The sequence below is a fragment of the Neopsephotus bourkii genome, unplaced genomic scaffold, assembly GCF_033783945.1.
Source record: "Neopsephotus bourkii isolate Nb327-2 ecotype Australia unplaced genomic scaffold, CSIRO-AGI_Nbou_v1 NB_593, whole genome shotgun sequence".
Classification (NCBI taxonomy): Eukaryota; Metazoa; Chordata; class Aves; order Psittaciformes; family Psittacidae; genus Neopsephotus; species Neopsephotus bourkii.
The window spans coordinates 2,552,376-2,580,241 of NW_026901094.1; the positions used below are offsets into that span (position 1 = coordinate 2,552,376).

The 27,866-nt window shown below is 42.7% G+C and overlaps 2 protein-coding genes across 10 annotated transcripts in view; one reads left to right on the forward strand and one right to left on the reverse strand.

Moving 5' to 3' along the window:
- Positions 1-27,866, forward strand: part of CFAP74 (cilia and flagella associated protein 74) — a 274,549-nt gene that overhangs the window by 93,100 nt on the left and 153,583 nt on the right. The gene's annotated exons all lie outside the window — the stretch shown is intronic.
- The window catches only part of SKI (SKI proto-oncogene), a 98,968-nt gene that overhangs the window by 68,050 nt on the left and 3,052 nt on the right, over positions 1-27,866 (reverse strand). The gene's annotated exons all lie outside the window — the stretch shown is intronic.

Here is a 27,866-nt window from a genome sequence, read left to right on the forward strand (position 1 = left end):
GGTCATTCTCAATCTCAGTTTACTCCTCGAAGGAGCAGATAGAATACAACCCTTTGTCCCAGGGTCACACAATGGCTGTTTTACATATGTAAATGAGCCCAACAGTCCCAGGCAAACCAAACAGGAAAGGCAAAGTACTGCTGGTGGTTCTGCTGTAGCTGCAGGGCTGGCAGTGTGTGATGTCACTGGGGCAGTGGATCTCAATGCTGAGCACACAGAAGCTCCTTTAAATGCAAAAGCAAAGTGCTGTGGAAGGATTGTATTCCTCATCACGCCTCCAGCCACAGCCTGGGTTTCCATGCACCCTTCAATCCCAGCGCAGCAGCACCACGTGCATGTGCCAAAGTGCAGGCACGCCTGGCCTCTCCTTCTCAGAAATGAATCCAACAAATCCTCCCACACAGCATTAGAGAGGCGAGGAAGCACCACCAGATCAAACCAGGCACCTGAAGTGACCCCTCTTCTGCTTCAGAGACAGTTACATGAGCTTTGTGCAGGAGCAGGAAGATAGAAACACCACAGAAGGAGAAAGCTCTCCTGCCAAGAGGTCCCTTTGGCTGATCACAGGCAGGTACTTCTCTAACACACTGTTCTAATGAGCCAGCCCTTTGAAAGCAACACTAATTGCCAATCAGCCACCCTACTCCAAAGAAATAGCACCACAAATGTACGAGGGGACACATTTCACTGAGCGGCACAGCCCCTTCTGTACCTGAGAAGTTACCCTATAGCAAAACACAGTCCACCAAATGTTCAGACACAGCAGAAGTTATCCCTTATTCACAGTCAGCAGGAAGCCCCCAGGCAGGAAAATAAATACCTACAGTGTGTTTATTCCTGCATTGCCCAGCTTCTTTGCTTAAGTACAGTGTTAAAGAAATACTGGGTGAGGGACTGACATACATGCTGAAGTTCTGTGCCTGCTGAAGCATATGCTCCTGACTCAGGGAGTAAAACCATTATCTATCTGGAAAACCATATGCCAGAACCAAAATAAGCTCAAGGACAAAAAAACCACAAAACCACAAACCAAAAAATCCCACCAAAACCAGCACCTTTTGAACTCATCGACGTGAGTAAAAGTGAACAGGCTGGACTAAGATTTACCAAGAGTTTTGATTTCTTCATTTTGTTTCCTGAGTATCTCCACAGTCTTAATGGGAAATGGCAAAGGGCATTCTGAAGATCTTAAACACTCTTTATCCTGTAGCAGCGACCCAAAATAGCATCTTGTGATGTACTTGTGAAATTCTAAAGAAGCTGCACAAAAGCCTAGAGCCACAGGCAGTGGAAAATGGAGCACAGCAACGCAACTTATGATCACAGAGACCACAGGAACATACGTAAGAGGAGAAGACAGACATTAATTCTGTGAGCGAGTAGTGAATGGGAGCCTGGGAACTGTGTGTTTGGGAGAACTTTAAAAGGGACTTTTAAAGAAAGGGCACAGGCTTTCTCAACACTGACCCGCCACCAGTAAATCACAGAGTTTGCTGGCTTTTTACTACTACTGGTATTGCCCTGTTCGAGAGCCTCAACGGTTTTCAACAGTATTAATTGCAAGATGCTCCCAGAAGATACTAGGGCACAAATGAAAGAGGCTAAACACTTTTACAGGCTTTAACCAGGAACCTGTGCTGTGGATAATTTAATTAACAGTTCAGCATCCAACACATGACTGCAGCCAACTCTGATGCTGCAAGTCTTCAGTGCCTTGGAGAATGACCTATGAAAATTCCAGAAGAGAGAATACATCTCCTGGTTCATACTGACTGCTCCTAGACAAGGTCATCAAGTGGAATACCACTCTGCTTCCTCTCCTCATTCTTCTTCATCCATTAAAAGTCTTTTCTTTAGTACATGAAGGAAGTGTTTCACCCCAAAGATGCTCCTCAGAGGACTGAAAGCCACACTATACCATTGCCCATCCAGCTGCAGCCATGCAGGCTCTAGGATGTTAAATTAATACTTGATGTTATTCAGAGGGGTGACCTGAAGCACGCTTTGAAACACCACTGTGCTTCCAGGTATGTCCTAAAAGTTATTGCTGAACCAAGACTGCTTACAGGAATGGACTGTCTTTCTCAGTCCAAGTGGGTTTCACTAGAACCTGCTGACCTCTCCTCTTAAAGAGGAAAGACCAAAACACACCAAAAAAAGAGGTGGAGGAGAGATTCTTTCTTGCCAAATCCTTTTTCTGCAAAAACAGAACTGGCTTTTTGAGTCTGCATTCAGGTAGTTCTGCTTTTGCTGAGTTCAAATGCGAAACCAGTAGAAAAAGAGAGGCAAACAGTATGAAGAGCCCCTGTGGCTCCATAGAAGAGCTACCTACCAACCTACTTGGGTTTGGCACATCTGAAGCAAGATGTGAAGGAGAGTAGTTTCTCTAGTATTTTGCTTTACGTCAGGAGAGGAACAGAAGGTTGTATGTCTCAGAAGCATGGAACAGAAGAAAGTCACCTTGCCTTCTCCAACTGGCCTGTTTGGTTTGGATTTCTTTCTTTTAACACTCCTGTACAGAAGCACCATGACTCAACTACAAAAAACATGAGCTTCACACTCCCTGTTTCTTGATGGTCACACAGCTACAGGTTTTCCAGAGGCAAATCAGCAAGAAATACAAGGTGTGACAAAGGACAGATTTGGGCTATTGCTGCTTACCAGTTGCATGCTGCATCTAGAAACAACTCAGAAGTTCGGAAAAACTTACCTGTATCTTTCAGTATCGGTCATTTCAGGATGTATGTACTTGGTACTTCTGAAAAGCAGGCCAGCACCAGGCATGTCCATATGTATACACAAACTCACTAGTGTCTTCTGAAAGCCACAGGCCATGGGAAAATTCTGCTCCAGCTCTGTCAGTGCACATCCAAACTTGGTGGAGTTACAAAGGCTTTCCACCAAGAGCAGTCTCTACCCTATTTGCTGTATCAACCACACACAAAGCCCAGCTGACATCTTACTGGCACAAAGCTGAATGAGAACATGCCTATCATAGCTAGCATTTAGCACTATAGATACATGTGAATATGTATCTCAGAGTTACTATTGTTTTCCTTTCCCTTGGAAGAGAAGACATTCCCCATCCCCCCACCCTCTCCACCTCATTTCCATCTGGCTGACACTGCATTAATGCTAAACCTCCAGCTGGATCCCACAGTATTGTCTTGAACATTTTGTTCCAGCAGAGCTGAACTCTCGGAGACTCCCAGCTCTAAACACAAATCACAAGGCTTTATGTACATACAAGAGCAGCCTCTCAATAACAGCCTGTGCCCCTGGTACCATGGCAGGCAAGCTGGAAATAGGGCCACTTCATGGAAGGAGGCCAGTTGTTGTGCTGTGGGATTTTTGTTTTGGTTTTTAGACACTGCCTCTTTTCACATAAAACAGACAAATAGGGGAGACTCTCTTTCCCTAATGAGAGGGGGTTTACTCTGTAACTCCTAAAGCATTCCCAGACTGTGCTTCGAGGGTGGGCACCACCCTCACGCTGCTACAGCACACAGTATTTTTAAAGCAGGATTGGCTGGGATAGGCAAATGAACTGAAAGAGCCCGAGGAACTCGGGTCCAGAGAGCCACATTTTTCTTCTCCTACAGTGAAATGCAGGAGAGCCTCCAGCTGCAACAGAAGCCAAAGCACTGGGCTAACTTGGAAAGACTTGACCTCTAGCCCAGGTCAGCTGGCCCAGCTCCCAGGTAAGTTACCAGAAAACACTTCCATCTATCAGGGCAGGTAGTTTCCTCGTGACTACTTCGTGCAGACAGCGCAGCACCCTGCACTAAGAGTTAACAACAGGACTGGGCTGTTCCAACACTTCACCCTCACCAAACATGGTAAGAGCCTCCTATGCGGGAAACTCCTCTGACCCAGTTAAAAAAGACAGTGACCCAGTTCTGTTATGACAGGAGTGAAGCCTTTCTGATTTTCTTGAACAAGAATCATCTCAACTAAACAATCCAGTTCTGTTTGGAGTGGCCCTCTCACTGGACAGAAACATGCAAAATTCCTTTCTATTGCCATAGATTTCCCCTTTCATAGCACCATTCATGCCAGTGCATCTTCAAGCGCTTTACTTTTTTTTTCTTTTACAAAGAAAGCACATTTAATACAGAATAATTGCCCACATTCTTCTTTCAAAGATAATTCTCTGCTTCTCAAACCAGAATGAGAACTTTACAATAATCATCTGCACTTTATGTGTGGCACTTCCAAGGCAGTATTACTCCTAATAAGTAATGTACAAACTAGTTCCCATTTACACTCAACTCCCTTTGTCACTTGAGTAGAAAGGTGATGCAAAAGCGCCACAAAATGCGTATAAGTGTATTGAAAAGTATCTTTTGTACTTCACAAAAAGATACTTCTGATGCAGGCTGACTGACAAGCCCTTTGCATAGGAGAATCAGGTGAGAAGTGACATCCGTATCTCACTGCAAATATGAACACGACAATGTGAAAAGCCAGCCACAAACACAGAGAGGAAGAGCTAATCACTGTACTTGTGTGCAAAACAAGGAAACAAAGTATTTGCTTCAAGCGAAACTTTTTTACTAGCTAGAAAGTTCTGATTTACACAAATCATCAACCTGGAACCTCCTGATGATCCAGTTTTAAAATTAATTAGACCCATGAAGACCTGTCCTTACAATACAAAACAGAGAATGCGTTGGGGCAGGAGACAAATGAACAGGTTAAACAATTTCTTGATCCTTCAACCAGCCCCAACCAGCCCTGTAACATCTGGCTGTTAGCACAGGTCACCCCACTGTGATCACACACCCATACAGGCATCAAGGTTAGAGCACACAGAGCCACAACAAACCAAAAACACCTCCCGACCTTAACATGAAGAGAATTCATCCAGAAACTCCTACCTCTACTGAAAAATCAACCAGGCTTTTCTCTTCTGCAGATAGCATGTTGCTTGCAGTCTGGGCAAGATATGTTCTGTATCCAAGAGAGATCTATTTCCCTCCAAACAACAATTAACAAAAGTTTTAATTTCATTTCCATCACTGAAATTAACTTTCTTTTCTCCAAATAATAATCTGAATATGGAGATAAACCTGTAGATAATGTGGTTTATATATATAAAGGATTTTTTATAATTCACAAACCCTTGATACTAGCATGCTTGTTTGCTTGAAAGGTAAAGCTTATTCATTTTAAACCACACAAGCACAGAGCTTTAAGAACACACACTTTACAACATACTCCACCCCTGCGAACATTAACGCGCACAAAATGGAGAAACCCCACATGAAATCTCTAAATATGTTTCTCTGAATAAAGGTACACATCTGCTTCAAAGTCACATGCACAGAATAAGAATACATTGAAGTGTTGAAAGAAACAATAATATAAATATGGCTTAAGGAAATGAAGAAACCTACAACACAAAGAGCACAGTGGATGGCCCTGTCAACTAGGGAATCAATGCACAGAGATGCCAGCTCAGAATCTTGCGGGGGATTCAGCTGGAGACTGGACACTACCTGCTCACATGAAGCATTTCTAATTTACAGCTTCTGTGGTAAAGCTCAAAAATAAAGTTGTTTCTGTAACCGAAGTGGACAACCTCCAGCAGCCTTTATCAAAAGTTTGGACTAAAAAACCCTGAGAGCGAGTGCAGAACTCCAGGAAGTCTCAGCTAAGTTTGAGCTGAAAACCAGTTGCAAGGACGAGTCCCAGAGAAGGGACACAGAGATGGGCAGCCTTGCAGAGAAGTCCACCCCTGAAGGTATTTTGGCAGGTTTTTAGGGGGGAAGAGTGAGCACTAAATGTTTTACTAATGTAATTAAACCGAATTATTTTATCACAGCACTCCCCTAAAATGTGTGAAAATCCATTGCATCTCTTGAACCCTTCAACTTGATGGACCTGTGGAAGAGACAGTATCCCTCTAGAAATTTCTAACAAACTCCTGAGAATAGCAGTGATGCTGCATCCATTCCACACCAGTTTATGTTTTTCATGTCACAAGCTCACTTTTAAATTCATTCTACCCACAATGGGTGCAGTGGATACAAGGAGATCCTAGAGATGAGCGTTAACATTCTGGCCAAAAAGCACAAGCTACAAGACATCAGAATAGGAGGAAGCACAGTTGTTTATTCAGATCAGAGCTTTTGACAAGTTTCTATCTGACCTAAACTTGCCTTGCCAACACAGTAGACTAAAATCTAAGATTGCTCGCTCTGAGCTGGGACAGGAGATGTTATCTGATAGCTGTCATTATACAACTGACTCATATCACCTGAGAAGACCTGCAAACTACAAGGCTGCAACATTTATCACAAAGCACTCGGTATTCGTGCACATCTGTCAACAGCTTCAACCCAAACATGGAGGCCTGTGACAACGCAAAACAAAAAGCCTTCCTTTTTTCCTTTTAAGTAGGCAGGACAACTGAACCCCGATGAAATACTGTCAGCGCTCAAGAGTAATGGCCAGATGCCCAAAACCAATGCCACCAATTCTTCACACGGCATCTGGGAATACATATATATGGTAAAATAAGCAGTGTGTGGCTGGATGGGCACCAACACCACTACAGATCAGTGCAGTAGTTCAGTCTAAGGTCATGGCTGTATCAAGTCACTCTGAGCCACAGCACATCATGGTTTGCATAAGCAACATTATGCCTATGGTTTTTATTTTCTGCCAAAGAAAATGCTCCCTCAACAACACAGGTTTGCTATGATCTCCCTACAATAATCCTGCTTACTCTGCATAAAAGACCAAATCAGATGAGGATCACATCCTTCTTTTCCTTACAAACTGGAAACCCTCCCAGTGATGACCACTCTCACAGCTGCACTGTGGTATTGATGGAAAGAGGAAGTTTTCCTGACACCACAAGAGTGACACCCTGGAGACGGTTCTTGTGCAACCTCCTCGTGGGTCTCTGTGATGCCGTGTCCCCCATCAAAGCCCAGTCATCAGGAATCAAAAATAAAACTATAACACAATGTTTCATCATGATTTCCCCCCTTCTCCCTCAGCACAAAGAGCTGCATCATAGGATCTCATGAAAAGCTTTACAGAAAACAATACATACTTAGTCGGCCAGGAGCCTTCTTAGGTCCCTTCCCCAAAATGCTACCAAAAGAGCTGCATGCTCAGAATAAATACATTTTTCTTTTAACACAGTGCTAATTAGAGAAGGAGAAATTGGGTTTGCCACTTTCTCTTCTGAGGATGTCAACAGCTTCTGGGGACAACACTCTTTGTCTCTGCCACCACCTCAATTCAGAGAAACCACAAGCCTGTAATAAGTTGCCAAGATGAGGTAATGTCTTAGCACCTTTCATACATATTCATAAAGAAACAACAATTCTCAGCAATAATACAACCCTGTATAAATGCAAAAATCCTTCACAAAAATCTTCTTTAAGACCCCTGTTGGGCAGGGAGGTAAATATTATTAGTCCTCTTTCACAGTGAAGTAACTTGCCCAAGGTCATCCAGTGAAATGGTGTCAAGAGCTGACACTATAAAAAAATTCTCTTGCCTCAATCTTCTGCCCTACCCACTAAAGCAGCCTTACCTCCCTGCACCTTCAGTAATAACGAGTTATCCTAGCAAACACCAAGTAATTTCAGAGGAGGAATGAATGAACTCCTGTGTAGCTAATTCCAGGAGCTGATCCAGTCCAGGCCTGCCCACGAACAGGAGGAAATTCTTCCACATGCACAGTAAGAAGAAGAAAGAAAGAAAGGAGGACAGACAGAAGTGAAGAGCTACATATGGCTTTTTTTTCTTTTTTTTGCAAAAAGCTTTGCAAGCTCTGCATAGGAGATAACATAGATTGACCACACATAGAAAGAACTCAGCTGCCTGAACAGGGACACAACTTACACGTAAGTTTCTTGCTAACCTGACTTACCCTGCAGTCTCCAAGGTGTGCTTGTGGCTTTAAATATTTTCTTGCTGCTGCTTTGAAGGCAAGAACAGACATGATCTCCAAAGCATCCACTGATATGCAGTTGGGGGGGGGGAGAAGGGGGGGAGTAGGAGGAGGTGAATACTGTAGCTAGCTGAGAACTGTCAGATTGTGTTTGCAATCAAGGAATGCCATTTCCCAATGCCTAAGTTTAACTCTGGAATGAGATGCCCGCTGCTGCTGACCCCTCTACTGACATTCCATAGACTCCCTTACCTCATCAGCCCCTGAGCATCCCATCCTCACTCCTCCACATTCATGTTCCCAAACTGTCAATCTCCCTGCAATGACTCACAAGGTTCTGAACCCACCATTCGCCTTTATGAGTCTTCCTATTTTTTCATCCATGTCCTTCTGGTTTAGATGGAGAGGCATCTTGTTCTCCTTAAACGTTAAAAACGCAATGAGAAAGAATCACTGAAAGCAATATGCCCTCAGCACAGCAGCAATGAATACTTCAAAGGAAAACACAAGAAGCTAATTCTGCTCTCCAGTTGAGTGCTCTAAATTCAGAATAATTCCACTGCAGTCAATCAAGCCACACTCATCATAACAACCACCCTGGGCAAAAAACAAAGCAGGTCCTGAGCCTGTGGGCAGATTTCAGGAGTGACAGTGGATTAGAAAATATAATGTAAGGGTGTATTAAAGTTTAGTTCAGCTTTGCAGATTCTCTGTGTACTCCCCTCACAACCAACGCAAAACTAGAATTTTCTTTACCTACATTATGATCCTGATCTTTATACCTGACAATTGAGCTGTTTATGTGTTTACTACATGAGATACTCAGCAGCAATGGCTGTTGTAGTTTAAGCCCAGCCGGTAACTCAGAACCAAGCAGGCGCTCGCTCACTCCAACCCCTTCCCCCCCGCTCCCAGAGGGATGAGGAGGAGAATCAAAAGCATGTAACTCCCATGGGCTGAGATAAGAACAGTCCAGTAACTGAGGTACAACACAAAACCCCTATTGCTACCACCAATAATAATGATAAGGGAAATAACAAGGGAAGAGAACACAACTGCTCAGCACTCACCAACCCATACCCAGCCCAACCCTAGCATAGATCTAGCCCTTCTGGGAACTGCCCCCAGTTTATATACTGGGCATGACGTGCTGTGGTATGGAATACCTCTTTGGCTAGTTTGGGTCAGGTGTCCTGTCTCTGCTCCCTCCCAGCTTCCCCTCCTGCCTGGCAGAGCATGAGACTCAGAAAGTCCTTGGTCAGAGTAAACATTACTGAGCAGCAACTAAAAACATCGGTGTTATCAGCACTGTTCCCAGACTGAAAGTCAAAAACACAGCACTGCACTAGCTACTAAGAAGAAGAAAAATGACTGCTGCTGCTGAACCCAGGACAGTGGTGCAACCATCACCTGTGCATTGCTAACACAACTCTGAGAAAGGTGGAGTGGTTCAAGGTGGATGCCCACCAAAATTCCAACATAGGCTTTACCTGCCATTTCTACATGGCATTCATCATGGACGGCTTCAGTTCTTCACCTGTTACCTCACAATTTGGATTATCCCACATTAAACTAAAGGCTCATTTAAGACAGCAGTTTAAAAAATGGTAGAGTTCAGCAATTGCTACTGGAACTGATTTTATGCTTTCTCATCCAATCCCACTGCACAGAGCAGGAGGAAAAGAATAGAATAAGATCTCCCCCAAACATTTATTTAGATGCTTTGAGATTCCTTACGCTACTGCGTAACTTGAGCAAAACTGAAAGGGTTAAGGAAAATCTTGTATTATTTTTCAGAGCATAGAACCAAATGCAAACATGCACATCCATCCATTATTGGATTTGCTGGTTTAATCAGCAAGTACCAGTGACTCAATTAGCCTCTTAGCAGTGCCTAAAGGCCACTAATTCAGCCCACTGGCTGCTGCAGCATACACACACAAGCATGTCCCTTCAGATTTAGCACTAACAGCAGCACTATTCTTCTCCTGACAGCATCAGGGGCCCAGACAGTCTCCACCTCTCTCTCTTCCTTTTCTCTGTTCTGCCAACCACACAGAAAGAAAAGACCCCAGGGCTGACTGTGTGTGAGCGCCGAGTAGGAGGAAAGAGGAAGAGGGAGACACTATTTCTATTCATTTTACATCTTCATCCATCAAAAGCCTTTCTTAAAAAAAAAAAAAAAAAGAGAAAAAGAAAAATGCATTCCCAGCAGCTCATGGTTGAGAGCAACAGCCTAATAAGGTGTTAAAGAACAGACACTTGACCTAATCTTTAGCAGCCACATCTACTACACAAAAGTTTAACAAATTACAGAAGCTAGGCCTGAAGAAGTACTCTTTGATTCTATCTAATTCACACTCCCACCATTGTGAGACTGTTCCTTATATTGTTTGGTTCTATGATTAAACCACTTTTAACTGAAACCTTCCTAACTTTGGCAATCACAAATAATACCATGTAATACCAGCGTATAAACCAACCAACCCACCCTGACTCACCTTTTCTGTACACTCAACAGCACATTTGTTTAGTTAATTTTTGTGACTCTCCCTTATATAATGACTAATTTTCAGGCAGATTGATTCCCTGGTGAGCTGTTGCACATTGTGCAGCCATAAAAGCGCTAGTGACAGTCAAAGAAGGTGACAGGAACAGTAGGCTGGTGTTAGGGCAGAAGCCAAAAGGAGTTTTGGCAGCAAGTAGGTATATGTCAAATTAAAGTGACCATGCAACTACAGCTTCAAAAGTATTGACTCAGTACGAACAGAATGTACTGTCAAAACACAACGTGTCAGAACTGAGCTCATCAGATCTATTTTACTTGTCGACTATACATAGAATTACAGGTCAGGAGAAATGCAGGAGATTCCAGAGGAAAAGACCTTTGCTAATTAACTTACAATGTGGAAAGCAGAGTATTCTTACCCAGAAAACAGAGGAAGAGCTCTCTTCCTCATAATATTGCTCACCACTTAAAAATGAAGGCTCATTAAAAAAATGGTCCAAAGTGGATTCATTCTACATTTGAGAGCCATGGCATTTGCAAAAGAGGCAATATTGCTTTAAAACTCTCCTAGCAGCTTCCCAGCTGACACTCACTTGGCATCCCAAAGCTAGGTAGGAACTTGGCAGCAACACAGGATTTCTACAGCAATATTTGCAACGTAAAATCAAACAAACAAACAAACAAACACGAATACCCCTTTCAGGTACCAGACAGTAAACAGGTCTTGCACTCCCACTCCCCTTCTCTCATTAATACTCAACAGTTTAAAATAAAGATGTACCAAAACACCACCAGGGAATCCAGGGAATTCATGAAGCCTTCAGTATTTCAGTTCACCAGTGTCTCATTTCCAATCAGCTGAAACTGGAAAGTTGTTACGTCAGCTGCAGTCCAGGTCAGAGAAAAGACTTATCTCAGACAAAGCTGCCACGTTTCAGGTTCAGGATGAACACACAGTGTGTTTGGACTCAAGGGGTTAAGGAGAATGCGTGATCTCAACTAAGGAAAATCAAACGACCCATCCTCGAAAAAAGGAGATACTCAGCTGGCATGAACCAGTTCTGCTCAGTAGAAGCCACTAGATCCACCCAATATGAAAACTGTATGTAACATGGCAAAAAAAAAAAAAAAAAAAAGTGACCAGTTTTCCTATTTTTGTATGGATACTTTGATTTGATACCTCATTTGGGAGATCAACGTATATACATTTTACATGTCACTCACACCTACTACCCCAATCACAAATACCAAGCTATCATCTCAGTACAGATACTGCCAAGACTATTCCGGAAGCAACACTAGCACAGTTTATTCCACACAACTGCCCCCCTGCACAACAGCCCACATCATTCCTGCACCAAGAGGAAATTGTTGCCAGTGACGGGAACTCCACGGAAAGAGTGTGCAGAGACAATATCCTGCCTGGCAAACCCTAGGAGCAAAGCAAAGCTTCTAAGAACAGTCATGGATTTGCACAGCAGCTCTGTCTGCGCTGCATTCACTGACCATGTCTCTGCTCCTTTCTCTGCCTGGCTTTTAAATCCCTTTATACACTCAAAGCCAGCTGCTCGTGGTGCTCCCCATCTAGCAGAAACTGCTGTTCCTCCTGTGATTTCAGCCTTAAAAACCAACAGAACAAGACAAGCAGATCTTTAGAGTTTGGTTTTGGCTTTGGGGGATGGTTTTGGAAGGATTGCTTTTTTTAGTTTGTAGGTAAACTTCAGTTGCAGCCTGATACACAGTACAAACTGCATCTTCCTAAATATTATAGTGGAAAGGCCAGGCAGAGTTCTACCCAAATAGAGAGAGATCGCAATCAAATCAAATGAAACTAAGGACTGTTCAGAGACATTATCCTCAGTAGGTGATGCTACTGCAGCTTATGGACATTTTGTCTTCCCTTGTCAGAAAAGCTGGCTTGCTAATTTATGGGCAGAGTGGGAAAAGCAGAGGGATACAGACAGACACAGAATACTTAAAACAGGACAGAATGGAGACAAAGCTCCCCTTTCACCTCCTGCTGCTATTTACCATCTGGGATTCTGAAAAGGGGGTGATGGGGAGTTTTGTGATGGGTTTGGCAAGGGGCAGGACATTCAGGATTTTCTATGTGTAAGGAGGTCATGTGTCAGCACCTCTGCAGCACATGGAAACATTATCCCAAAGAAAGTGCAACAAAAGGGTTGCCCTGGCTGAACCAGAGAGAAATTCTATTAAAACACAGCCTGGCACAGAGGCAAGATCTTAAGATTAACAATAATATCAAATTTGAAGAAAGAGCCTCCAGAACCTAGTTTGGAAAAGCACAGAATAAAACTAAGAAATTAACACATCCAATGAAAAGGTGGATGTTTTTATCAATACATTTTTAGAAGTGTGTGATTTCCACTAATCCTGGGGGCTGAGGTGGTGCAGATACACTTGGGATTTCAATCCTCACTTGTAAAATGTAGAAAGAAAGGGGGGGGGGGAGGGGAGAGACAGACAGACAAAAAAAACCTACCCCACAGCTTTGCTTTACAAAAACAGTTTACAAAGAGATGTCATATGGAATGAGGAGTTCTGGTTTTCTGGTTCAGAAATGTTTCTTCTGTTTTCATAAAAAGAATTATTAATAAGGTGAATTTCCCATCATATGGTGCTGCAGTAAATCTTTAAGATCCTTTAATCAAAGAATCTGAAAGAAACCTGAGCATCCTTGCCTTCTGCCCAGTCTGGATGTCTGCTGACTAAAGTGATTCTAACAACACAGCTACTGCAGGCAGTAATCTGCGCCTTAAATTATTTAAAATCTATACCCTACAACATGTACAGATGCAAGAACTAGTCACCAGAACTAATGCAGTACTTCCTTATTCACATCTGTTGAGCTCCTGGTTGGTAGAAAGCCCATTTTTAAGTCAAAAAGCTTTAAACTGAGGATGTCACCACTACACCATCAACTGCAGAGTGACAATACTGGCAGTTTGTGTGTTGTGGAAGACAAAAGAGCTAAATTTCTAACTGTACTGATGGAAAACCAAAAGGTTTTGTCAGATCTTAAAGAACAGATCCTTTAAAACAATCACTGGGTAACACCTGCAAATCTGTGGTGCAGCGGACTAAGTAACAATCCTGTTCTTGTTCCTCCCCAGCCTTTCCTTCATGCATGTACATGCTCAGGTTCACTGACCCAAAACTGGAGCTGACAAGCAGTAAAAAAGAATCACCATCAGCATATTGCTGTGGGACACAGATGTGGGACACTTTAAGTGCATCAGAGAAAGGTTCTCCAACATCCTACAGCAATGGACTCAAGGATGCAATAAAACCCCTTCTACCATAAAAGCCACACAACCCATCATCCTAAGAAACTACTGGTGAAGCCACAGAGCATCAGATGTACTCTCAAGTGCTCACTTAGGCAAGCCCAGCTCAGTATCCTGCCACCCAAAGCTCTTCTTCCCTGACTTCCCAAGCATTTCTATTGTGTATTCAAACTGCAGAAACAAGCAGTGGTTGACCATAATGAGAACAGGGCCCCTTAAGGAACCATAGGATCACTAACCACATACTGAGTTGCTCTGAGAAACAAGATGCTTCACGGCTAAACATCCTGAGACTTTTTCAAGAGTTATCACTCCTATTTGGCTATGTGCATTTATAGCAGCATCTTGGTATTTGGCAACTTCAGGAGAGGAGGTAGGAGTGAGGGAGAAAGAAATACCTACAGGCTAAGAGCATGAAAGCCAGGTTATCCTTTAGAGCCAGTATGCCAGCAACAACAGATGACAAACTCTATTTTGCAATTCATATCTGGCTTTGATAGATCTGCTATCGTAGGGATAAATACTATTTTTGCTGATGAAAATGGGTATCAAAACAGAGCTGTACCAAGTTATACTAAAAATTGCAACATGCCAGGATTCTTTGCAGCCAGACCATCTGCTGTGCTGTGCTGGGAAGGGAAGGCAACATACCTGTATCTGTCCTGGGACACATTCAGATGTGATTTGGGGCTATTAAGGGAGGCATTTATAGAAATTGATCTCATTTCCTCTCTCTCCCAGGTTTTTGCCTTAGTTATACCATTCCCAGAAATTCTCACACTGGGAAAAGGGAGGATTAAAGACAGAAACAGAAGAAGGTAAGAACCAACATCTAGCTGGAATTTGAGTGTTTTAGAGATGGACCTAGGCCAGACTATGGAGCAACCCATTTGAGCTCCAAGGATTTTTTGTCTGTGTGATTTCCCAATCTAAAATGCATACTGGGCTTTTAGAACAAAGGGTTTTCTTCAAAACAGACCTCTGCAAAGAATACAGAGTGACAGTCAATATAAAGCCGAGAAGTGATACAGCTAAATCGCTAAAAACAGCAACTGATAACCTGTCTTACAGAATTGACATATATTTAAGTCATGAGTGATTGACAGAGTAATGGGCAATACCACAACCTTTCATCACACATTTTCCCACCCTTAATGTTTTAAGAAATCAAACTCAAAGCCACAAGACAAGCCCCATCAGAACTCCAAATGGCAGGATGGCCTCAGAATCACAGAATTGAATGGTGCCACTCTCACATGCTCAGATACTCCAAATGAGAAGATGTATAACAAAAAGTCAGAAGTGTTCTTGTTTGTATTAACACTGAGCTATTTGCATCACTGCAACACCACTGACACCGCAACAAGCTGAAACTGCAGTGATGCAGAAAAGCAACCTGGCCAGACAGAATAGGAAACAAAAGCCACCATTCAATACAAGCCATGGCAATCATATTAGACTATTACACAGATACTACTACAGTGGTGTCATCTAAGTACAAACAACAAAACAAAACAGAAAAAAAAAGGTCTTTCATTACAGATTTGAAGAACAAAAATCCTTATTTTTTTTCTTTTTTAAATATATCGTTCTACTTGAGACAATAAACAGAGTTTTGCTTTGTCCCCACAGCTCTGACAAGAGCTTTCCAAGTACAGGGATGCACATACAGGAGCAACACAGGGGGCACAGGGACTGGGCAATACTTGAGACTTGAAAAAGTTACCAAAACAAAAGAAAAGAAGGGGGGGGGTGTTTAAAAAAAAAAAAAAAAAAATCACAGTTTTGATAGCTCTGTGGGAAAAAAAAAAAACCCTCAGCAAATTTGCAACAAAACTGTTAAGTAATTAAGGCAAGACACTTCACACATGAACTTAAACTGCTAATTAAATCCCCCCTGCTTAATTGACTAGATTTGCATATCATTCACTGAGGAATGGGAATGGCTTGGGCATTACACAAGCACTTCCTTGTGCAAAAGGCAGCTCTGTAAAACCAACCAGGGGCAATGAGAAAACAATGGCAGATTCTAAATGAAATAGAAAATTTCACCTGAGATTTTCAACGTTCTTTTGCTAAGAACTTTAGAACATAAGTGATTCCAACAGCAACGTTCAGAATTGCAGCAAATGTTTTATAGCCATGCTAACTATTCCACTACTTTTAACCTGTGATCCTTACTGCCTGCTCATATGCACAGCTCTGTTACTCCCAAAAATGGAAGAGAAATCCATTTCAGCTTAAAAAAATAAAATAAAATAAAAATAACTTCATTTCAATCACTGTAGGAGAAAAAATGTCAATGTCTGCATGCCTCTGCCACTAAATTTAGTGTGAATTTTAAGAAAGGTTTGAGAAAACTTCCAGATCTGTGGCAGGAAAAAAAACCTTTGACTCCAAGATTAAATCAAGTCAAGGAAAACATGCAATTGTCTGCCAGCTACATGGTTCATAAATGACCCAAAGCATGCAGGATTAAATTAGTCTGACAGAAGAACTACTCCAAGGATGTCAGATGATGATTTCCTTTAAGTGGATAAAGACTGAGAGTCAAGAACACAATTTCCCAGCATAAAATGGACTCATCGTTTCAGGTTGGTTACCAGACACAGGCAGATACTACAGCAGAAGTTAATACCTGCTCACTTTTGGGAGGTAACCACTGCAGAAATGATGCTGCCATACTTCCCTTTTTAAAAGATGGGATTCTTTAGCATTTGGAAATGTTGTACAAAAAAAGGAGCTCAGCAGACAAACCAGAAACCTGCCAGGCCTGCAGCAGAGCACTTCCTTCTGCCTCCAAATGTTGTACTTGTGCAACAGAGATACTTCTGTGATTGAAGTGTTAATACATTATCAACCTCTATCATTTCTGATCTTCTAAATTAGAAAAATAAAAACAATACAAAAGGCATTTATCTTCTTTATGCAAAAGGATCTTATATTCAGTCACCGATAAAAACATCAGAATGCTTCTGATGCCTAGAGTTGCACCATTAGTAAAACAGGATTAGGTGAGATTGCCGTCAAGTTTACTACTTGCATATCCTGACCAAAAGGGCAGTTCTGAGAGCTGCTCCTTTTCATAGCCTGCTTTTTCAGGTGAGGCTTCTTATACCAATAACCCAAGAACAAACTTTTTAATCTAACGGCAGCCCCATTTATTCCGGGAATTGAAGCAATCGTGTTTTAGAATACATACAAGCTTAGGAACAGCAACAGGACTGACCACAGGGTCAGCCTTGCACTGCTCGTGCCAAGAACATAGATGATGCTGATACCACACTGTCATCAACTCCAACAGACACTGCAGCCATAAGCCAGACTAATGCTCTGCAGTGGTATCTGCTTGGACACATGAGACTGAGGAACAAAATGGCAAGTGCTAGGGAGTTGCACCTGCACTATATATTAAATGGAATTTAACACTAAGCATTATTTTATCTTTAATAGGACAAATACAAGCAAGGGTCTGGGGGTTTGTTTGGGGTTTTTTACCATAATCTTACTTTAATTGATCTCCTACCGACCCAGCCCAGATGGGGATGAGGGCTGGAGACTACAGGCAAAGTGTAGCTGCCCTCCTCACTTTGAGTGTTATGGAAACTTTCCCATCCGATTCCTGATGTCAATCACTGACACAACAAAAAAAAAAGCAGCATTTTCTCAATCGGATTGCTCTTCTGTTGCACAGGTTTTACTGCTCTCAGCTGAAGCTACAATTATGTTAAGGTGAGAAAAGCTACTTTTTTCTTTTGCTAGATCACTTATTAGGCCAAGCAGGAGAAACTTAACTGCAATCAAAACGCACAGAGCTAATACTGATGTAACTGAAGAATCAGGACCATTTTTACACCCAAGATCTCAGGAAGTAGAGAGCAGCCCTAACAGCATATCTCACTGAGATTCTGACTGTTGTGTAAGCTGGTATCACATCACTGATGTTACATTCCATTCAGATATTGATAAGGAGATTATTTCTTTTACCTCAGCTTGTATCTTAAGAAAAAATAAAAATCCCATCCTTTATCTCATTTTCCAAAGGTTCTGCAAGTCTCTGAGACCTTAATATTCTCCTTAACAAAGCCAGCAGCTGCTCCACCAGCCTGTGACATGGATGGTTTTCTTAAAAGGTTTTCATGTGGTTTTTTTCTCCCAGTTCAGTGTGCTTTGCATATGAAACAGGACATTTCCCCACCCTCCACCCCCATTCCCTCCTAATCCAGAAGGGACCTCACTTCCTCCCTCTCACACAAGCAGCTCATTCAGCAAAAGGGAAATCCCAAGATGCACTCGGGCAAGGAGCCTGGAAAAAAAATACAAACCAACAAACCAGAAAACAAAACCACCATCACCCCCCGAAACAACGAACTACCAATGTGTCCACAACAGCAGGAAGAGGAGCCACAGAGCTACTCATGATGAACTTACTTCTCCAAACTACAACTCAGAACGCAACTCTGCCATGCCAGCAATTTAAGAAGCTTTTCCAGGGTAGCAATTCATTTTTCGCCTTACAGCAATCTAACCCACAGAACTGCAGCTCTCCTCTGCCAAAACAGAAGTTACACAAAGCCAGCTTGGAGCCTCTTTTTCATCATTACTGAGGTAGATTTAGTGGGGTGCATTTGGAGCAACTCAATTTTTACTTAGCAATTACAATTTAAAGCCAAATTTGCTTCTGTTTTTTAGATTAAAATTTAAAAAAATCAAGCAACCTTTTCCTAGTGAAGAGATTCATTAGAAACAGGATCCAGGGGTCTCCATACTCCTCTTCCCTGAGATCTAATGCTCACTTTGTGACATTCAAACTGTCTCCAGCAATTTATTCCGATGTCACAGGGGATTATGGTTTTGACTGAGGCAGTGAAAGAGTTCAAAAGGGAGTGCGTTAATTAAGAAAAGAAACTACACAAAAACTACAGCAACTTTAATGTAAGGATAAGACAGGATTCAGCTGCTCTTTAAGGAGAACGTGAATGAACATCCCTCTTAGAAACAAACGTATCAAGTTTTGCGTGAATCTACTGAAATCAAATCAAGTGATAAGGGCAAACTGCACCAAGAAATTAGTCTAGCTAGTGAGAGCAAATCTCAAAAACTGTTACAAACGTGAATTATCAATTTTTATGTAAATTTGTAAGAGTAGAATTTAAATGTTGAAATAGACTTCTGAAAAGCTAACACCACTGAAACCCTGCGCATTACTCACATTTTCACTTGTAAAATCTCAGCACAACTTGACCCTCAAATCATAACCAGTACGGAGAAAGTGATTGCATCCAGAAGCTATGACAAGCCATTTCCACTCTTAAGATGCACTTGATAAAGTTGGGCCAAGCCCATTGACTTCGCTGGAGTCAAACCACAGAGCAAAACATTGCCTTGACTACCCCCCGTGAATTCAAGAGAGGCAGTAGGTCCAATTCCTTCTTAGCAATTGGTCTCAATTGACTCATTTTGGATTTTGAAGAGTGGACTGTCTTCTGACTGATAGAATTAGAAGCTGACATCAGAAAAAACCTAAGTCAGTTGTGCACCACAGCATGGAAACTATAGGTAGGACAATCCATAGGCTGCTACTAACCTGGTTGAAACCACAGCTCATACTCCAGCTCCTTCCTGCTCTTCCAGGGTAGTAAGCATGTCACGTAAATGGGAAAAAGATATGTAACATTTTTTATCCTGAACAGTGAACTGCTAAACTCAAAATAAAGCCAAGTGTGACAACCTGTACAAATGCAAATGTCCCAAATGCCAAGACTAACATCTCTAAAACCTAATTCCACGCTTTCTTTTCTTAGCTGCAGGCCCTTCCCCGCCACTCCTTTTTTCCACCTAAACAAAAGGCGAAAGGGATGACTCAAAGCAACTTGAATTTCAAGCTAAAGCCACAAAGCGCTGAGTGCCTGACCTCTAATTCAAGCAGGTGTGCAGATAGATCCACTCCTGCCTCAGCACAGCTAGGTTAGTTGTCACCAAAACAGCAGAGAGACCAGATATACTGAAGAGACACATGGATAACTTAACCAATGCTGTAAATGATGCAAGTAATACGGGAAACACAAGCAAACAGGAGTTACAGCACTGCCAGATCTCTCTACCCCTTTTTCCCCCCAAATCACTACTTTTTCTTTTTCCCTTTGTATTTACAGCTTTAATAATTTAAAATTACAGAATAATTAAAATATAGTAATTTAATAATATTACACCATCTGTCCTCTAGAATCAACTGGGCTGAAAGAAGCATCAGTTAAGCAATTATAAAGAAGATTTTCACATAAACATTTCTAGAAAATTCAGGCTTTAGAAAGGGAACTCCTGGGTTGCTCGGCTGTGAAGACCAAGGCCTCTGAACAAATTGTGCAAATCCACTGAACAGTGTAACAGCACTTCACAACACTTCCCACTAAATGGGCCGACAAGAAAGCTGAAGAGGGGCTTTGGACAAGGGCCTGTAGGGACAGGCCAAGGGGAATGGCTTTAACCTGCCTGAGGGGACACTGAGCTCTTAGGCAGAAGCTCTTCCCTGTGAGGGTTCTGAGGCGCTGGCACAGGGTGCCCAGAGAAGCTGTGGCTGCCCCATCCCTGGCAGTGTCCAAGGCCAAGTTGGACACAGGGGCTTGGAGCAAGCTGCTGCAGTGGAAGGGGTCCCTGCCTTCGACATGAAGAATCTGAGCCTCAAACGGGTAACATAGGGAGCAGAGGGGGTAGGGGCCTTCATAAAAATGCAGGATATGACTGAAATCATATGGAATGGTTTTCCTTCCAATCCTAGCAGATGCTGTCCAATTAAGGATGGAAATAAATCACCTTCTGCATTGAGAGTCAGAAAGCACATACATAAGAGCTTTGTAAATACATTTCAGTTTAAACTTGCATAATTCTCCCAGTGGAGAAATCCGCTTCAATTTATGTAATCCTTAGAAAGAGACATTGTTACACACAATTCTGTGCCACTAAGAAACAATCAAGACACATCTCTAGAAAAGAGGTGAACCCACACACAATTAATTACACGGATGTGAAGGGAGCAGAGGGGAGAAGCTGCAACAGGGATGCAAAGACCAGTCTGCTGTTGCCACAGAGACGGATCTCTTACTGAGCTCAGGGGCTGCTGCTCCCCTTTCACCAGCCAGAGCTGCCTGTTTAGACTTAACCCAGACTTCCGAACACTTGATATCCTGTCTGCTATTTCAATGCCCTTACTCAATGTTTCAGACAGACATTACACAAACTGGCTGGTGAAAAGGGTTGAGAAACCAAGAAGCAATCCAAGTCAATGACCTTATTCTCTAAAATGATACCATTGACTGCGCAGAGAGAGAAGAACAAAGCACAGGGTACATGTCTTCTGAATTTATCACTGAAATCTGTCACAGGAAAACACAAGCACTAGGCTGGATCTTATTTTGTTAACCTTGCTGCTGTCTTTTATTCCGTAAAGCCTAAGCAATTCTTGTGCTTCCAGTGCAACCGATTTCCACACCAAAACACAAGCAGCTTCAATTTAAAACAATACCTAAAAAACACGTCATAGAAAACCGTCACATTTTCTATGAAGCACAAGCAAAGATAACTGTACATAAATCAATAAGCAACAAAGCCAGAAACCAAGTTATTGATTAGCTCCTTTGCTGTTTACCTCTGGCATACAGAATGATGCTGCAATTTTTATATATCCACAGAGTCTCTATCCTCATGTCCATTTCCCCTGACTTTTTAAATAAGACTGGTAAAACAAGGAAAGACTACTTCACATGAGTAAGGGAGGCAGGACCTGTTCAAGAGAACATATGACCATGCAGCTTATCAGGCTGTATTAATATGCACTCAGTCCTTGGAGAAGCCCAATTTTATGTGATAGCAACCAAACCATCAATGAAGCCTATGACAAGAGCTCCACACATGGGAATTCCCACTGGCTTCCAGGACAGCCCTGTCCACAAACACTGACAGGATCAGAGCCTGAATTTGAATCAGTGTTTTGTTACCTCATCCAACCAAAAGTCAAGGCAAAATAATTAGCTGGGTGCCAAGGAGCCCACCTCCATCAGCCAGCAGGCTTTCAGACCTAGAACCAAATTGCAAGTAGCAACCAGCAAACAAAACCCTTTCAGTCTGAAGCCTGGCAGTTGCAGAAACCACCACCCCATTCATTAAGATCTATCCGGATCAGAGGACCATCAAATAAAACAAAACCTCATCAATGAGTTAAATTTAAATACTGCAGAAGCAGAACTACGGGTTCTGCCCTCAACCCTAGAACAGTCCCGTAAATGCCAGCTAGGACGACAAGCTTAGTGAAGCTCCTTCGTCCCAACACTGGCATGTTCTGAGCCAGAATCTGTCCCTCTGTTCTGTGACTGCAAGGACTGGCAGTCAACACACAGGAAGAAGTCTAATACATACATGAGTCTTCTGTGGTTTGTGGGTGAACTGGTTCCAATTACTACACTGCCTGACTGCTAGTGAGAGCTGAAGGACCAGTCCCAGAGCCCCTAACCTTCAGATTAACCTCATGCATTCCAGAAGACATGGGAATGAATGATTTCAGTAATAAACTGAATTTGAATCTCTGCACTGACAATGAAATGCAGAAGACATATGAGGCTATACAATGAAAGGGACTTCCCTTGCACATCCTTCCAGAGCAAACTTGCTTCTTTGTAATTATTTTCCAAAAACATATATTGACTATGTCAGGGACTGAGAGAGTGAAACAGCCCCAAAAAGAGGTGCAGATTTTTTAATGTAGATTATCCAGATTCAAAAGACACATGCAAATGAATTAGATATTATCTAATAAAGTGTATCATCAACACACACACATGCTATAATTGACAAATTTAAAACAAAACCACACTATATTACTACATTTTAAAGTAATGCTTCCTGTACCCAAAGATCAATTTGAATTAAGTGCTCTATGGCTACTCAGCTAAAATAGATTAGCTTAGCAATGGACAGTATTCTATCGATGATTTTCTACAGTTCAGCCTAAGTTACTTTTGCCTAAGCTCTAATTTCTTTCCAAGAACCCCCCATTGGATTTAGCATAACTGTTCCATGACAGTTCCCTCTAAATAAGCGGGACAGTGTCAAGCCCAAAGTTTACCTACTAAAAAAATCACACAAAAGGTGAGAATTGAAGTATTTTCTGGGTCTAAGTACCGCACACATTGAGACACAAATCTTTGTGTGATGGCAAAGCAGTCTGGCCCGCCAAGCCAGCACTGTGAGTTCCTATCATCAGTTATCACCATCCGTAGACAGCCTGCCCACTCCTTACTGCAGTCAGTGCCATTCAAAGTTTGACCTTGCCAAAATAACTTTGCTGATAGACAAGAATAACATGAGTTTTCAATAAGGATGGACAATACACCTCTTTAGATACCCCCATCTTGCTTGGGCTCAACCACCTCAATATATCCCCTAAGTTCCCCCCATTCCAGCAGCATGGAGAACCCAGGAAGGTGCAGATAAGGTCCAAGTGGCTGCCAGGATTTTAATCGCTGTGTTGTCTAGACATGCTCCAAGCAGCCTCACACGGACGCCTCCAGATGCTTTTACAACACGGATCTAAACGTGCCTCTCAGCAAGCACAAACACACCTTTGCTGGTCAGTCAGCCCCAGCTCCAATAACCACACTCACATCCTGGCAGAGACCAGGTGTGGGGCTCCTCAGACATCCAAAAATCAGCTCTGTTGACATGCATCTTCAAAGCGTACTACTGTTTGGGCAGAACATACGCCCAAGCCCGAAACCACAGAAATGGAGAGGCAAGAGAGACAGCCCAGACAATGAAGGGAGAGGCAGATGTTCAAACATTCTAGGCAGCAATTTGCAAAAGAAGAGACTGCATGTGATTCCCTCCCTAATTCAGCAGAACTGAATTCAGGAGCTTAGGAACTATTCTGGGGCAACAGAGAGCCACAGTTGACTCAACATCATTAGATCATCATTTGCAGCACAGTCTTTGTCTAACACGCATGCATGTACCTGCTTCTTTGTTCTTCATCTACAACATCTGTAGAACTGTTTGCAAGCTTGGGGAAAAAAGTGATGATCTCTGCTTGAACACAGACATCTCCTCGGGTTCACAGGGTTTTGTTTAAGCATGGAGTCTGTTTTGAAGTTCAGCTTGTAAGCTGTAGAAGGATTCTGAACTAAGCTACTGCCTTGAGACTTCAACGTTTTTTGTTTAGGGACATCAAAATTTTTACTGAAGGGTCTCTAATATAATTCTTGAGGTAAGAGAACAAATGGCTTCATTGCTCCATGGTAAAACAACTGAACTCTCAGATCTCCAGCAAAATTTTCCATGAGTATTTATCAAGTTAGCTCTTACCAAAAAGAATAAATACACTCAGTGGTCTGAACTTGTGGATAAAATCAAGGGTCTCTCTGCTACACCTACCGGTGGCTATATTGTTAACAAATACATATATATATAAAAGATATACTGTATAACAAATAAAGAAGGTTACTACTGGCAGGAGGCAGGACCTTAGGAGACAGAAAGATAAATATATGCCTTCTAGCTCTACTACTGCAGCATTTCAGGTGGTCATAAAGCACAGTTGCTGTGCAGCCCCTGAACGCCTACAGCCACCCCACACCTCAGCACTGCACTACTCCACTCACAGCAATTTCTGTCCTTCCATTTGGCTGCACATTTGACCTGGCTAAACCCTACTCCAGCTGAGAGAGCTGCGTGTTGTGGCAGCGCCAGGTTGGTAGGCATTGTGAAATCAGGTGGGAGGCCTCCAGTGCTCATTTGTGTGTCAGTACCCAGAATGCCGCTTCTAGCTTCCAGCTACTTCATAGAAGTGCTGCTGGGACTGGAACCGTGGGAACGCTGCAGCGCTGGCGTGTGGGTGTGTTCACACGTGTGCAAGGAGAGCTCCTTCATTCCCTGATCACATCCAGCCTTACTGCAAGTACAGCTGTCTGGCACACAGGTAGGAACAGGAAAGCACTGACAAATGTCACTCGGTTCAGTAAGTAAAAAAAAAAGACAAAAAAAGGGCTCAAAAGAGACAGCTGAACCCACCCTCCTTCACTGCAAACAGTAACCCACAAAGCGTTCAGGCCTGCTTTTTGAACTCATTCAATCCTAGAGGAGGCATGCTGATGTTCAGAAAACACAGCAGTCTCACACAGCAGTGGAAAGACTGCATGAGACACACACCAAGGCTGTTATCTACACCAAGCAAGTGGTGCTCAACATGCACCAGCTGCTGAGCTCAAGAACAAGGCTCTGGCACTGAGGATGGATTTCTAGGACCCTGTTTTGCAACCCTGAGAGGTTATTCATGTTTGAAATTTCTAGAAACATCCCACAATGGTAGTTCTCCACACCAGTAATGGATTAAATGAGACAGGCAGGGGAACAGAACACTCAAGTAAAAGCCATGCTGGTGTACAGAGACTCTGAAAGACCAGAGAGAAGGCAAAGCAGAGAAAAGCCCTGCATGAGCATAAAAGGTGGAAAATCCAATGAAGGACACATAGGGAAATGGAAAAGTTATCATATGGCTCAAGGAAAGACCTAGCTTTGGGAAGTGGCAGGAAAAGTGAAGGAGTTTATAGAAGGTAAATCATTAATCCATGGATGAACAGTGAGGATACAGAAATCTAAATTTTAGAAGACGGGAAAGGAAGTGGCTGAGGCCTCTATGGTTCCTGCTGTAGTGAGGGCTCAGCTGTCACAACTCTCTCCAGTTTTTGGTTAAGACCTTTTGCTGACTTCACACAGATGTAGATGAAAGCTGCTTCTGCAAGCGGCAGGACCAAGCAACACGCATCTTGCCCACCCAACCAGGCTGACTGAGAGACAATGTATCTGCATCTATGCATACATCTCTGGCTACAGACAGATGTGCACAACGGGTACTTGATGCATGTAGACGATGTCAGGAATGCAGTTACCTGGTAAAGCTCTGCTTTGTAATGCTTCAAAACCACACCAAGGGGGAAAAAAAAATAGGGAAAAGAAACTAAATAATGAAGAGAGAGGGAAAAAGGCGGGTTTGCCACTGTGCTGAGTCTGCCCCGGGAGCTTGTGCCAACCCAGCTCCTCCATTTAAGTCAAACCCTTAAAAGGCAGAGCTGTGCTGGCACAGCTGTATATACCTCTTGCATATCCTCATGAAGACACAGAAAAAGGTCAAAAAATTCACTGCTGCTCAAACAGCCATTAAGCGGTCATATGTATCCCATGCTACCAACATACTGAGGGAGCCCCAGGGAAAACACATCACACAAAGCAGTGTATAAACATGCATAAATAAATAAACTGCAAAACTGATAAAAAAACCCACTCTTGAAAGTAGAGAGAGGACTAAGTATCTATCACAGCAGATTACCAACACCTCTGTATAAAACAGAACAAAGCAACGCAGAGATCGACATCAAAAAAGGACGACCACCACAAAGACACATATGCTTCACCCTTTCATCCACAGAGACAGACAGACACAGAGCCCAACAGACACACAAAACCCACAGGGACTGACAGGAATTCACACGAACACACAGTCATGGGACCATCCTTTCATTTCCTTACTAGGCAGCTAAACTTTACTCCAATGCTACTTGCCCCTGGCCACAGTCTACCAATCTTAGAGCCTGATTAAATCTCTCTGTAATTATCTGCACACACTGCTACAACACAAATGACCTTAGCATATGATATCCACTGGCTGAGCCCAATGGAAAAAAAGGCTTCAGAAAAAGGAACGATAAGCAGACAAAACTCTGCCAGCACTGCCGGGATCTCCTCAAGACTGCAACACATTATAGGAGAGCCATGAAGACGACGCTAAAGCCTTGAAACTTGAGCCTAGTCCTGCTCTGGGTGTATGACAAAGCATTCTTTTTTCCCTACCCCATCATCTGAGCACACACTCGCCACTGTTCTTCCCCATAAAATTCCTTGCCACCTCTCAAATGAACCTATGCAGGAGACTGTAACATCTTATCATGACAGATTTTTGGCACCATATTCTGTGCAATAGATAGCATAATCTTTGGTGTCCACTATTAAGGATCTTGAATTCCTTCTGCAAGAAGAGCTGTGCTGCATGCAGATTTTGGAGGGGGTGGCAGGGGGAAAAAGCTCTTGCCATGTTATGATCTAGGACCTATTAAAGGGTCACCAAAAAACTCAGGCAAGGCCAAGACTTCGCAGATTTTTCTTGTTCTCCACCTGCAACTTCACCTGGGATAAATCATCCAACTAAAGAAAATGCTTTAAAGTCTTGGAAGAAGATGAAAGTGCACCTCTACCAACATTGATTTTAATAAAATTCTGTAAATGGCCAAGCCAGGAACGCAGTACCTTTTCTTGAGCAAAAATATGGAGATTTCTTACTTTTGCTTACCAAAGAAGCTTGCCCTAGAAAATTCATTTCCCAACATGCAAAATGCCTCTGCTTTCAGAGCAGATTTCTCCTTGCACAGGCATTCATATACATCCATCCCACCATTACATCTTAGCACATGACTGACGGAGAATAGACAAGCCATTAAAAACACATCCACCTCCAACCACGGAGATAATGTGGCTCATTACAGCCTAGCTTTGTCACAGCGGTTCTGACACTTCAGCGGGAGGAAGAGGAGGGGTGAGGGCGAGGACTGAAACGGGGGCTGAGCACAAGACTAGGAGAGAAACTGGAACTTAAGAGGGAGCCTCTGCTCCTTCCCCACAAAATGGGTTGCCAGGCCTCTCAGGCTAGGAGGAATTACTGCATTGCCTGGGCAGGGTATCTTACAAACGCTGTGTTTGGACATTTTTGTTGTGTTTTTAACAAATAAAAGCTCTATTTAAGTCCCACTTATTAAGTCTAATTAAGGCAGTGTATCTGCCCCTTTAGGCAGGTGTTTGATAAGGTAATTAAGAGTTTTGTTGAACATTCTCAGTGGGCTTTAAATGTTACTTCTGTTTCAAGGTTTGTGTTATTGCCATCTGCTCCAGACACATAAAACCAAAGAAAAGTTCAGGTATCTCTAACAGACCAGCTAAAATCCAACCAATGAACCCACAGTGTAGAGCTCAGTAGGTGAGAGTTTCCTTTTAACCATATTCTGGGCGTTGGGGAAGCCAACTGCTCACCTCACAGGCT